Source organism: Aegilops tauschii, chromosome 1, assembly GCF_002575655.3.
Source record: "Aegilops tauschii subsp. strangulata cultivar AL8/78 chromosome 1, Aet v6.0, whole genome shotgun sequence".
Lineage (NCBI taxonomy): Eukaryota > Viridiplantae > Streptophyta > Magnoliopsida > Poales > Poaceae > Aegilops > Aegilops tauschii.
In genome coordinates, this window is record NC_053035.3 from 399,763,547 (window position 1) to 399,775,670 (window position 12,124).

Here is a 12,124-nt window from a genome sequence, read left to right on the forward strand (position 1 = left end):
TCACATACAACGGGTGTAAGACAGTTTTGCACATGCAGAATACTTGGGTTAAACTTGACGAGCCTAGCATGTACAGACATGGTCTCGGAACACTAGAGACCGAAAGGTCGAATGTGAGTCATATAGTAGATATGATCAACATAGAGATGTCCACCATTGATGACTACCCCATCTCACGTGATGATTGGACATGGGTTAGTTGATTTGGATAATTTATCACTCAAATAATTTGAGGGATGTTTATTTAAGTGGGAGTTCATTAGTAATTTGATTAATTGAACTTATTTATCATGAACTTAGTCTTAATAGTTTTGCATATCTATGTTGTAGATCAATAGCTCGTGATATAGCTCCCCTATATTTTTGATATGTTCCTAGAGAAAACTAAGTTGAAAGATGATGGTAGCAATAAAGCGGACTAGGTCCATGATCTGAGGATTATCCTCATTGCTGCACAGAAGAATTATGCCCTTGATGCACCGCTAGGTGATAGACCTATTGCAGGAGCAGATGGAGACGTTATGAACGTTTGGCAAGCTCAATATGATGACTACTTAATAGTTTAGTGCGCCATGCTTTACGGCTTAGAATCGGGACTTCAAAAACGTTTTGAACGCCATGGAGCATATGAGATGTTCCAAGAGCTGAAATTGGTATTTCAGAGTCATGCCCATGTCGAGAGGTATGAGACCTCTGACAAGTAATTTGCCTACAAGATGGAGGAGAATAGCTCGGCCAGTGAGCATGTGCTCAAAATGTCTGAGTACTACAATCCCTTGAATCAAGTGGGAGTTAATCTTCCAGATAAGATAGTGATTGACAGAGTTCTCTAGTCACTATCACCAAGCTACTAGAACTTCGTGATGAACTATAATATGCAAGGGATGACGAAAACGATTCTTGAGCTCTTCGCGATGTTGAAATCGACGAAGGTAGAAATCAAGAAAGAGCATCAAGTGTTGATGGTTAACAAGACCACTGGTTTCAAGAAAAAAGGGCAAGGGAAAGAAAAGGAACTTCAAGAAGAATGGCAAACAAGTTGCCACTCCCGTGAAGAAACCCAAAGTTGGACCTAAGCCTGAAACTAAGTGTTTCTACTGCAAAGGGAATGGTCAGTAGAAGCGGAGCTGTCCCAGATACTTGGCGGATAACAAGGATGCCAAAGTGAATAAAGGTATATATTATTGATGTGTACTTTACTAGTGTTCGTAGCAACCCCTGGGTATTTGATACCGGTTCAGTTGCTAAGATTAGTAACTCGAAACAGGAGTTCCAAAATAAACAGGGACTAGTTAAGGACGAGGTGACGATGTGTGTTGGAAGTGATTCCAAGGTTTATATGATCACCATCGCACACTCCCTCTACATTCGGGATTAGTGTTGAACCTAAATAAATGTTATTTGGTGTTTGCGTTGAGCATGAATATGACTGGATCATGTTTATTGCAATAGGCTCATTTAAGTCAGAGAATAATTGTTGTTCTGTTTACATGAATAAAACCTTCTATGGTCATACATCCAATATGAATGGTTTATTGAATCTCGATCATAGTGATACACATATTCATAATATTGATGCCAAAAGATGCAAAGTTGATAATGATAGTGCAACATATTTGTGGCACTGCCGTTTAGGTCATATTAGTGTAAAGCGCATGAAGAAACTCCATGCGGATGGACTTTTGGAATCACTTGATTTTCAATCATTTGATACTTGCGAACCATGCCTCATGGACGAGATGACTAATACTCCGTTCTCCGGAACAATGGAGCGAGCTAATGACTTATTGGAAATAATACATACCGATGTATGCGGTCTGATGAGTGTTGAAGCACGCGGCGGGTATCGTTATTTTCTCACCTTCACAGATGATTTGATTAGGTATGGGTATATCTACTTGATGAAACTCAACTCTGAAATGTTTGAAAAGTTCAAAGAATGTCAGAGTGAAGTGGAGAATCATCGTAACAAGAAAAATAAAGTTTCTACGATCTGATCGCGGAGGCGAATATTTGAGTTACGAGTTTGACCTTTATTTTAAACAATGTGGAATAGTTTCACAACTCACGCCACCTGGAACACCACAGCATAATGGTGTGTCCAAACGTCATAACTGTACTTTATTAGATATGGTGCATTCTATGATGTCTCTTACCGATTTGCCACTATCGTTTTGGGGTTATGCATTAGAGACAACCGCATTCACATTAAATAGGGCACCGTCTAAATCCGTGGAGATGACGCCGTATGAACTATGGTTTGGCAAGAAACCTAAGTTGTCATTTCTTAAAAGTTTGGGGATGCGATGTTTATGTCAAAAGGCTTCAGCCTGATAAGCTCTAACCCAAATCGGAGAAGTGCGTCTTCATAGAATACCCTAAGGAAACTATTGGGTACACCTTCTACCACAGATCTGAAGGCAAGATCTTTGTTGCTGAGAATGGGTCCTTTCTAGAGAAGGAGTTTCTCTCGAAAGAAGTGAGTGGGGGGAAAGTAGAACTTCATGAGGTAGTTGTACCTTCTCTCGAATTGGAAAGTAGATCACCAGGGAAAAATATTTTCATGATGCCTACACCAACTAGAGAGGAAGCTAATGATGATGATCATGAAACTTCAGATCAAGTTACTACTGAACCTCGTAGGTCAACCAGAGCATGATCCGCACTAGAGTGGTACGGTAATCCTATCCTGGAAGTCATGTTATTAGACCAAGGTGAACCTACGAACTATGAAGAAACTATGATGAGCCCAGATTCCGACAGATGGCTTGAGGCCATTAAATCTGAGATATGATCCATGTATGAGAACAAAGTGTGGACTTTGGTGGACTTGTCCGATGATCAGCAAGCCATAGAAAATAAATGGATCTTCAAGAAGAAGACTAATGCTAATGGTAATGTTACAGTCTACAAAGCTCGACTTGTCGCGAAAGGTTTTCGACAAGTTCAAGGAGTTGACTATGATGAGACTTTCTCACCCATAGCGATGCTTAAGTCTGTCCGAATCATGTTAGCAATTGCCGCATTTTATGATTAGGAAATCTGGCAAATGATGTCAAAGCTGCATTCCTTAATGGATTTCTTAAAGAAGAGTTGTATATGATGCAACCAGAAGGTTTTGTCGATCCTAAAGGTGCTAACAAAGTGTGCAAGCTCCAGTGATCCATCTATGGACTAGTGCAAGCATCTCGGAGTTGGAATATACGCTTTGATGAGGTGATCAAACCATATGGTTTTATACAGACTTATGGTGAAGCCTGTATTTACAAGAAAGTGAGTGGGAGCTCTGTAGAATTTCTGATATTATATGTGGATGACATATTGTTGATCGGAAATGATATAGAATTTCTGAATAGCATAAAAGGATACTTGAATAAGAATTTTTCAATGAAAGACCTCGGTGAAGCTGCTTATATATTGGGCATTAAGATCTATAGGGATAGATCGAGACGCTTAATAGGACTTTCACAAAGCACATACCTTCATAAAGTTTTGAAGAAGTTCAAAATGGATCAGTCAAAGAAAGGGTTCTTGCCTGTGTTACAACGTGTGAAGTTGAGTCAGACTCAAAACCCGACCATGGCAGAATATAGAGAGAGAATGAAAGTCATTCCCTATGCCTCAGTCATAGGTTCTATAAAGTATGCCATGCTGTGTACCAGACATGTTGTGTGCATTGCCATGAGTTTGGCAAAGGGGTACAATAGTCATCAAGGAGTAGATCACTGGATAGCGGTCAAAATTATCCTTAGAGGACTAAGGAAATGTTTCTCGGTTATGGAGGTGATAAAGAGTTCGTCGTAAAGAGTTACGTCGATGCAAGCTTTGACACCGATCTGGATGACTCTGAGTCTCAATCTGGATACGTATTGAAAGTGAGAGCAATTAGTAGAGTAGCTCCATGTGGAGCATTGTAGACATAGAAATTTGCAAAAATACATACGGATATGAATATGGCAGACCCGTTGACTAAACCTCTCTCACAAGCAAAACATGATCACACCTTAATACTATTTGGGTATTAATCACATGGCGATGTGAACTTAATTATTAGACTCTAGTAAACTCTTTGGGTATTAGTCACATGGCGATGTGAACTATGGGTGTTAAACACATGGTGATGTGAACTAGATTATTGACTCTAGTGCAAGTGGGAGACTGAAGGAAATATGCCCTAGAGGCAATAATAAAGTTGTTATTTTATATTTCCTTATTCATGATAAAGGTTTATTATTCATGCTAGAATTGTATTGATCGAAAACTCAAATACATGTGTGAATACATAAACAAATACCGTGTCCCTAGTAAGCCTCTACTAGACTAGCTCGTTGACCAAAGATGGTTAAGGTTTCCTAACCATAGATATGTGTTGTCATTTCATAACGGGATCACATCATTAGGAGAATGATGTGATGGACAAGACCCATCCGTTAGCTTAGCATATTGATTGTTCAGTTTATTGCTATTGCTTTCTTCATGTCAAATACATATTCCTCCGACTATGAGATTATGCAACTCCCGGATACCAGAGGAATACCTTGTGTGCTATCAAAAGTCACAACGTAACTGGGTGATCATAAAGATGCTCTACAGGTATCTCCGAAGGTGTTTGTTGAGTTGGCATAGATCAAGATTAGGATTTGTCACTCCGAGTATCGGAGAAGTATCTCTGGACCCTCTCAATAATACACATCATAAGGAGCCTTGCATGCAAAGTGACTAATGAGTTAGTTGTACAATGATGTATTATGGAACGAGTAAAGAGACTTGCTGGTAATGAGATTGAACTAGGTATGAAGATACCGACGATCGAATCTCGGGCAAGTAACATACCGATGGACAAAGGAATTACGTATGTTGTCATAACGGTTCGACCGATAAAGATCTTCGTAGAATATGTAGGAGCCAATATGGGCATCCAGGTTCCGCTATTGGTTATTGACCAGAGAGGTGTCTCGGTCATGTCTACATAGTTCTCGAACCCGTAGGGTCCGCACGCTTAACGTTCGTTGACGATATAGTGTTATATGAGTTATATGATTTGGTGACCGAATGTTGTTCGGAGTCCCGCATGTGATCACGGACATGACAAGGAGTCTCGAAATGGTCGAGAGGTAAAGATTGATATATAGGATGATGTTATTCAGACACCGAAAGTGTTTCAGAGTGTACCGGGTGATCATCAGAGTACCGGAGAGGGTACCGGGCACCCCAGGGAGGTTAGTGGGCCTATTGGGCCATTAGAGGGGAGCACACCAGCCCACAAGGGGCTGGCGCACCCCCTATGGCAGCCGCCCAAGTGGGGAAAGGAAAGGGGGAAGGATTCGGCCTCCCCTTCCTTCCCTCTCCCCCCTTTCCTTTCCCTCTCCGGCAAATAAGGAAAGGGGGCGCCACTTGGGGAGGACCTGATACGTCCATTTTGCATCATGCTTTTATATTGAAATTTATTGCATTATGGGCTGTTATTACACATTCTAGCACAATACTTATGCCTTTTCTCTCTTATTTTACAAGGTTTACATGAAGAGGGAGAATGCCGGCAGCTGAAATTCTGGGCTGGAAAAGGAGCAAATCTAAGAGACCTATTCTGCACAACTCCAAAAGTCCTGAAACTTCACGAAGAATTATTTTGGAATATATAAAAAATATTGGGTGAAGAAAGCACCTGAGGGGACCCACCAGATAGCCACAAGGGTGGGGGCGCGCCCTACCCCACTGGGCGCCCCCTGCCTTGCCGCCCACCTGGCAGGCCCCCGGTGCCTATATTTTGCTATATGAAGGGTTTTTACCTAGAAAAAATCAGGAGGAAGTTTTCGGGACGAAGCGCCGCCGTCTCGAGGCGGAACTTGGGCAGAACCAATCTAGGGCTCCGGCGGAGCTGTTCTGCCGGGGACACTTCCTGTCCAGAGGGGGAAATCATCGTCATCGTCATCACCAATGATCCTCTCATCAAGAGGGGGTCAATCTCCATCAACATCTTCACCAGCACCATCTCCTCTCAAACCCTAGTTCATCTCTTGTATCCGATCTTCGTCTCAAAACCTCAGATTGGTACTTGTGGGTTGCTAGTAGTGTTGATTACTCCTTGTAGTTGATGCTAGTTGGTTTATTCGGTGGAAGATCATATGTTCAGATCCTTAATGCTATTTAATACCCCTATGATTATGAACATGAATATGCTTTGTGAGTAGTTACGTTTGTTCCTGAGGACACATGAGAAGTCTTGTTATAAGTAATCATGTGAATTTGGTATTCGTTCGATATTTTGATGAGATGTATGTTGTCTTTCCTCTAGTGGTGTTATGTGAACGTCGACTACATGACACTTCACCATGATTTGGGCTTAGGGGAAGGCATTGGGAAGTAATAAGTAGATGATGGGTTGCTAGAGTGACAGAAGCTTAAACCCTAGTTTATGCGTTGCTTCGTAAGGGGCTGATTTGAATCCATATGTTTCATGCTATGGTTAGATTTATCTTAATTCTTCTTTCGTAGTTGCGGATGCTTGCGAGAGGGGTTAATCATAAGTGAGAGGCTTGTCCAAGGAAGGGCAGCACCCAAGCACCGGTCCACCCATATATCAAATTATCAAAGTAACGAACGCGAATCATATGAGCATGATGAAAACTAGCTTGACAGTAATTCCCATGTGTCCTCGGGAGCGCTTTGCTTTATATAAGAGTTTGTCCAGGCTTGTCCATTGCTACAAAAAGGATTGGGCCACCTTGCTGCACCTTAGTTACTTTTATTACTTGTTACGCGTTACGATTTATCTTATCACACAACTATCTGTTACCGATAATTTCAGTGCTTGCAGAGAATACCTTGCTGAAAACCGCTTGTCATTTCCTTCTGCTCCTCGTTGGGTTTGACACTCTTACTTATAGAAATGACTATGATAGATCCCTTATACTTGTGGGTCATCAGGACCCCAAGTAGGATTCGGCCTACTTGGGGCGCCCTCTTGGCTGCTCCCTCCTCCCCCCACCTATATATATGTGGGAGGGGGGCGCCTAGAAAAACACAACATTGTCTTAGCCGTGTGCGCCCCCCTCCTCCATCGTTTACACCCCCGGTCATATTTTCGTAGTGCTTAGGCGAAGCCCTACGGAGATAGCTTCACCATCACCGTGACCACGCCGTCATGCTGCCGGAACTCATCCACTACCTGGCCGTCTTGCTGGATCAAGAAGACGGAGGACGTCATCGAGCTGAACTTGTGTTGAACGCGGAGGTGCCATACGTTCGGTGCTCGATCGGTTGGAACGCGAAGAAGTTCGACTATATCAACCGCGTTGTCAAACGCTTCCGCTTACGGTCTACGAGGGTACGTAGACACACTCTCCCCTCTCGTTGCTATGGATCTCCATGGATAGATCTTGCATGTGCGTAGAAAAAAAATCCATGCAAGTTTCCCAACATGCTTGGCAGCATAGACTGCATGCACTGGGAGTGGAAAACTGCCCTTCTGTTTGGCAAGGGCAGTATAAGTGCCATGTCAGGGCTTGCACTGTCATTGAGGTCGTGGCCTCACAAGATCTCTGGGTCTGGCACCCTTTCTTTGGCATGGCCGGATCACGCAATGATATCAACGTGCTCCAACGCTTGTCGTCGTTTCCTAGGCTTGCCGAAGGCAACAGCCCACCGGTGAATGTTACCATCAACGGCCACAACTAGGACAAAGGATACTATCTAGGTGACGGTATCTATCCTCAGTGGACCACTATTGTGAAGACAATCCCCAACCCTGTCGGAGAGAAGAGGAAAAGATTTTCCCAAGAGCAAGAGAGTGCTAGGAAGGACGTCGAGCGTGCCTTTGGTGTTTTGCAATCTCGATGGGGCATCGTTTGGTATCCTGCTAGACCTTGAAGCACGAAGAAGACGTGGGAGGTGATGACTGCTTGTGTGATAATGCACAATATGATCGTAGAAGATGAGCGGCCGGAACGTATCTACGATCAAGGGTTTCAGTTTCAGGGTGAGAATGTTGTGTCTGAGCATGGAGGAGCGGTAACGTTTGAGCAGTTCACCCAATTTCATCATGACATGCGTGATTGGGAAACTCACGTGCAACTGCAAAATGATTTGATTGAGCATATGTGGGCTCATGTTGGCAACCAATAGATGTATCTTTTTTATTCAGCTTGTAAAACTATGTGAAACAATTTTATTTTCATTCAGCTTGTAAAACTATGCTTAATTTATTTAGTTGTGAAACTATATGTTTGCTTGTGAAATAATGCAAAATATGTGCATATTTGTTGAAAAAGGGCAGCCAACCAGCCACGCCGATAAATATGGATCGGCACGTTGGACGCACTGCAAACTCAAATCTTAAACAAGGCGGACACCGAGCGAGCGGCCGACCTAAATGAAGATAAAACGGACAAAAACGCCGTCCGTTTGGGTCGGCGCGTTGAAGTTGCTCTAAGTTATTATTTTTAATTATTTTTTTTAACTTTAAGTTTGAATACGGTGGCCGGTTAGACGCACCGACGGGTAAACGATGACGCTCGTGTCCGCTTTATTGACGCAAAAACGGATAGAAATCAGACAAAACCGACCTCCGTGATGCGTTGGAGTCGGCCTAGGAGCGGACCAAGAAGAATAGTGCAAGGGCTGGAGAACAGTACACGGCAATTGGATGGACTTCAACATATTCTGTTTTCAGTCGTCTAATGATTAGGCGGTCCCATTAGTTACAGGTCCCGTGAGGATAAACTGACTGGTCCGAACAAAAGGCCGGCACAAAGATACAGTAGGTCACGTGCCACAGACCGTCCGTCTGAGCAAACGGCCGGCCACAGAGATGCAGCAGCAGCAGGTCACATGCCACGGAACAACCGCTTGCCACCTCACCTATTTGTCAGAGGAACGCGTCCTCATTCCGCAAGCCCATTTTCTGCGGTTATTCCGTAGCTATTGACTTCCCAGCTCTCACACGTCTCATTCTGCAAGCCTTGCTTCCATCCAACATGTCTTACGTGTCTGTGCCGCGGCCTCGTGTTGGACTGACCTCGTCATGGACTGATGGCGCTCACGATGGAACGAATTACCTCATCTCCAGCCAGGAGTGTGGACATCCTACGGTCACCCTCACACGCCGATGCAATTTTTTAGAGCGCCGTGCGCTCAGCTTATATGTGCTCTTCTGGCAGGGAATGTTTTTGGCAGCGGTCTTCCTAGTTTTGTTACGCCGAAAATGGGTCTCTTTCAGCGGCCGAGTTGAGCGAGAGCTACACATTGGCTTAATTGGGTCGACGTCAGAAGCAGATGGTGAAGACACCATGTGTTCATAGTTGTTGCAGGGGGCTTCCCCGAAGCGTCTCGATCCACGTCTTGGCAACGCGACCGGTTAACGTGGAGTCGTGGACCCTCTTCTTCCGAGGCCCGTGGAAAAGTACAGACGGCTGGCACTAGTGGCTTCTCGCTCGGGGCGAAGGGATGTGCTGCCTTACGGCATCTACAATGCAGGCGCTAACGCCAGGCGCCAGGGTCAGGATCATGGCCGTTTCCTCCTAATCCCGTTCAAATCCTGAAATTTCGTTAGTATCGATGCCATAAGAGTCGTCCGGCGCTAAACGAGCTGCCCATTTTATTTTTTGCGCATGGCGCCCGTACGCTCGCTCCCAGCGTTGCATGCCTGGACTCCAAGCGAGGCGCTAGGAGAAAAATCCTTTTTTATTCCTAATCAAGCGCCTGATTAGGCGTCTAGCATTGAACATGCCCTTAATGGCTTAAGAGCGTCTACAGCCAGATCTTTCAAACCCGCTCATATGCCCGGTGGGCTAGCCGGTCATAGTTCGGTCACATTTTTTTACCAGACAAGCTCCTTCAACGGGTCTCAAACATTTAGATTGACCGGCACCCCCATATCCAGTTTAAATATGTGGTGAATATGGGGCGCCCGAGCGCGTCCGGGCATGCCCGGAACGTCGGTCTAACGGCAGGGTCTCACGCGAAAACACCCGAAAACCTGGCGGTCCAACGGACGCCACGTCCATCGCCGTCCAAGACCAAATCCGGCTATTTAAGCCGGCCGGCATCCCGCAATCCTAACCCATCCACCTCCCGCCGCTTCGACTCCGGTTTTTTTTAGTTTGCATGTCTTTGTATGGATTTAAGGCCAACTCCACCGCACGACCCTATCTTGTCCGCCGGACACAGTTTGGGTAAAAGAGGACACATGCAATGACCCAGCGGCAGACCCCATTTAACTTTTTCGTCCGTTTCGTGTCCGTTCCACCCTATCCCTGGGTCAAAGTTGGTCTCGCTTTGGGGCCAAAGCGGACAGAAAACGGACACAGCGGCCTCGTCCTCGTCCGCTCGTGTCTGGCCGGGCCCATATGTCAACCTCCTCCCACCTACCTCACTTTTCTCTCTCCTCTCTCTTTCTCGCGCAGGGCGAGGACGCGGCCGGCACGGGCGGGCGCGCGGGCGGGCGGCGGCGGGTGGCGGGGCGGAGCTCTCGAGGACGACGGTGTGCGCGCGCTAGACCAGGCGCTGCTGTAGGTGGGTACGTGCGGGCTGCCGGAGTGCTGCTGCGGGCGTGCGGGCGCGGGCCCGAGCGCTGCTGCAGACGCGCTGGCTGACCGAGCACTACCGATGCGGGCGCCCGCGGGGCTGCCGGAGCGCTGCAGACGCGGGCGCGCGAGCGCGGAAAAGGCGCCGCGGCCAAGGCGAGCGAGGCTGGTGGGCGCTGTTGCGGCTGAGCTCGGTGGGCCGGCGCTGCAGCGGACTGCGACGGGCGCGCGCGGGGCACGCGAGCACGGCCCGAGCGCGGCGGCAGGAGCTCGCGGGCGCGGACGCGGCGGCACGAGCTTGCGGGCGCGGGCACGAGCGTAGACGCGACGACAGGAGCTCGCAGGCGCGGGAGCAGGACCTCGCGCCGGAGCTCTCGGGCGCGGGACAGGAGCTCGCAGACGAGTGCGCAGGCAGACGCGGCGTGCGGGCAGGTGCGAGCGCACGTGCGGCCGGGGCGGCTCGTGGTGGTTGCCGCGGCTGCAGGGCCGAGCGGGCGCGGCGCCGCGGCTCGCGGCGCGAGGGCGGCAAGCACGGCGCGAGGGCGGCTGCGGGCGTGGCGGCGGGCGCGAGGGCGGCTCGCGGCGGGCGCGGTGCGACAGGGCTCGCGGCAAGCGCGGGCGTACTCGGCGTGTGCGTGGCCGAGGCGGACAGTTTGGGGTAGTCGCCGCGCTGGGCAACTCCATCCAGAGCCGGACATGCGTGTCCATTTTGCTACCTATTGCCACCCCAAACGAACGAAATCCGGAAAAAGCGGACGTCCGTTTGGGATCGTGCGGTGGAGTTGGCCTAAGAATCTTGTATGAAATGCCCAGCTGCAACTATGAAAATTTGAAAGATGCCCAGTCAAGTGTCCGTGAACGCGTCGGGGCATATCCGTAGGCGTTTGAGGGACTGAATTTGTTAAAATTCAGGTGTAGATGCTCCCGGACACAACTAGGGATGACAGTAACTGCAAGTGAGACTGCTACGGACTCCACCCACCGTCTTGATTGTCGTGAAACCAGCGACCGGCAATACCACTGCCGCCACACGGCGGTAATAGTGGTCTGCCCGTTGGAGCTATACATATACTTGAGGAAAACGTGATCGGAACCCAACTGTAACTTGGGCCTCTTTTGCCGGCTGGATTTCGAACGCGAGAGTGGTATAGGAAGAACGTGGGAATTAGCTGTCGTGGACTGCTAAATTCTACAAGAATTTAAGGCGCGCGGATGTGTGATGGGTGTTGTTTGATTGCCCCAGGAAAAACACAGGATTTTCGTAGAATTCGGTGTCCGTCATGGTTGTCATTAAGATGAAGGAATTTTTTCATGAGGATGAACGCAATGGGAAAGTTACTATGGGATTGCACATGAAGTAGAGACCATATGAACTTGTGCATACAGACCAAGCATGGTAACATCCTACTGTATATAATAGGACGGATGGAGTACATAGGGGGAGGGGGGGGGGGGGGGGGGGGGGGGGATCACAAGGAATGGAATTGTACAAATTTTGCATGAATTTCCTTTGAACAAAATAAGCCACAACACATATGAGTGTGGAAGCAACAAATGTCACGTAAGATGGACTGGATGAGGCCATCGTAATGGAAGTTATG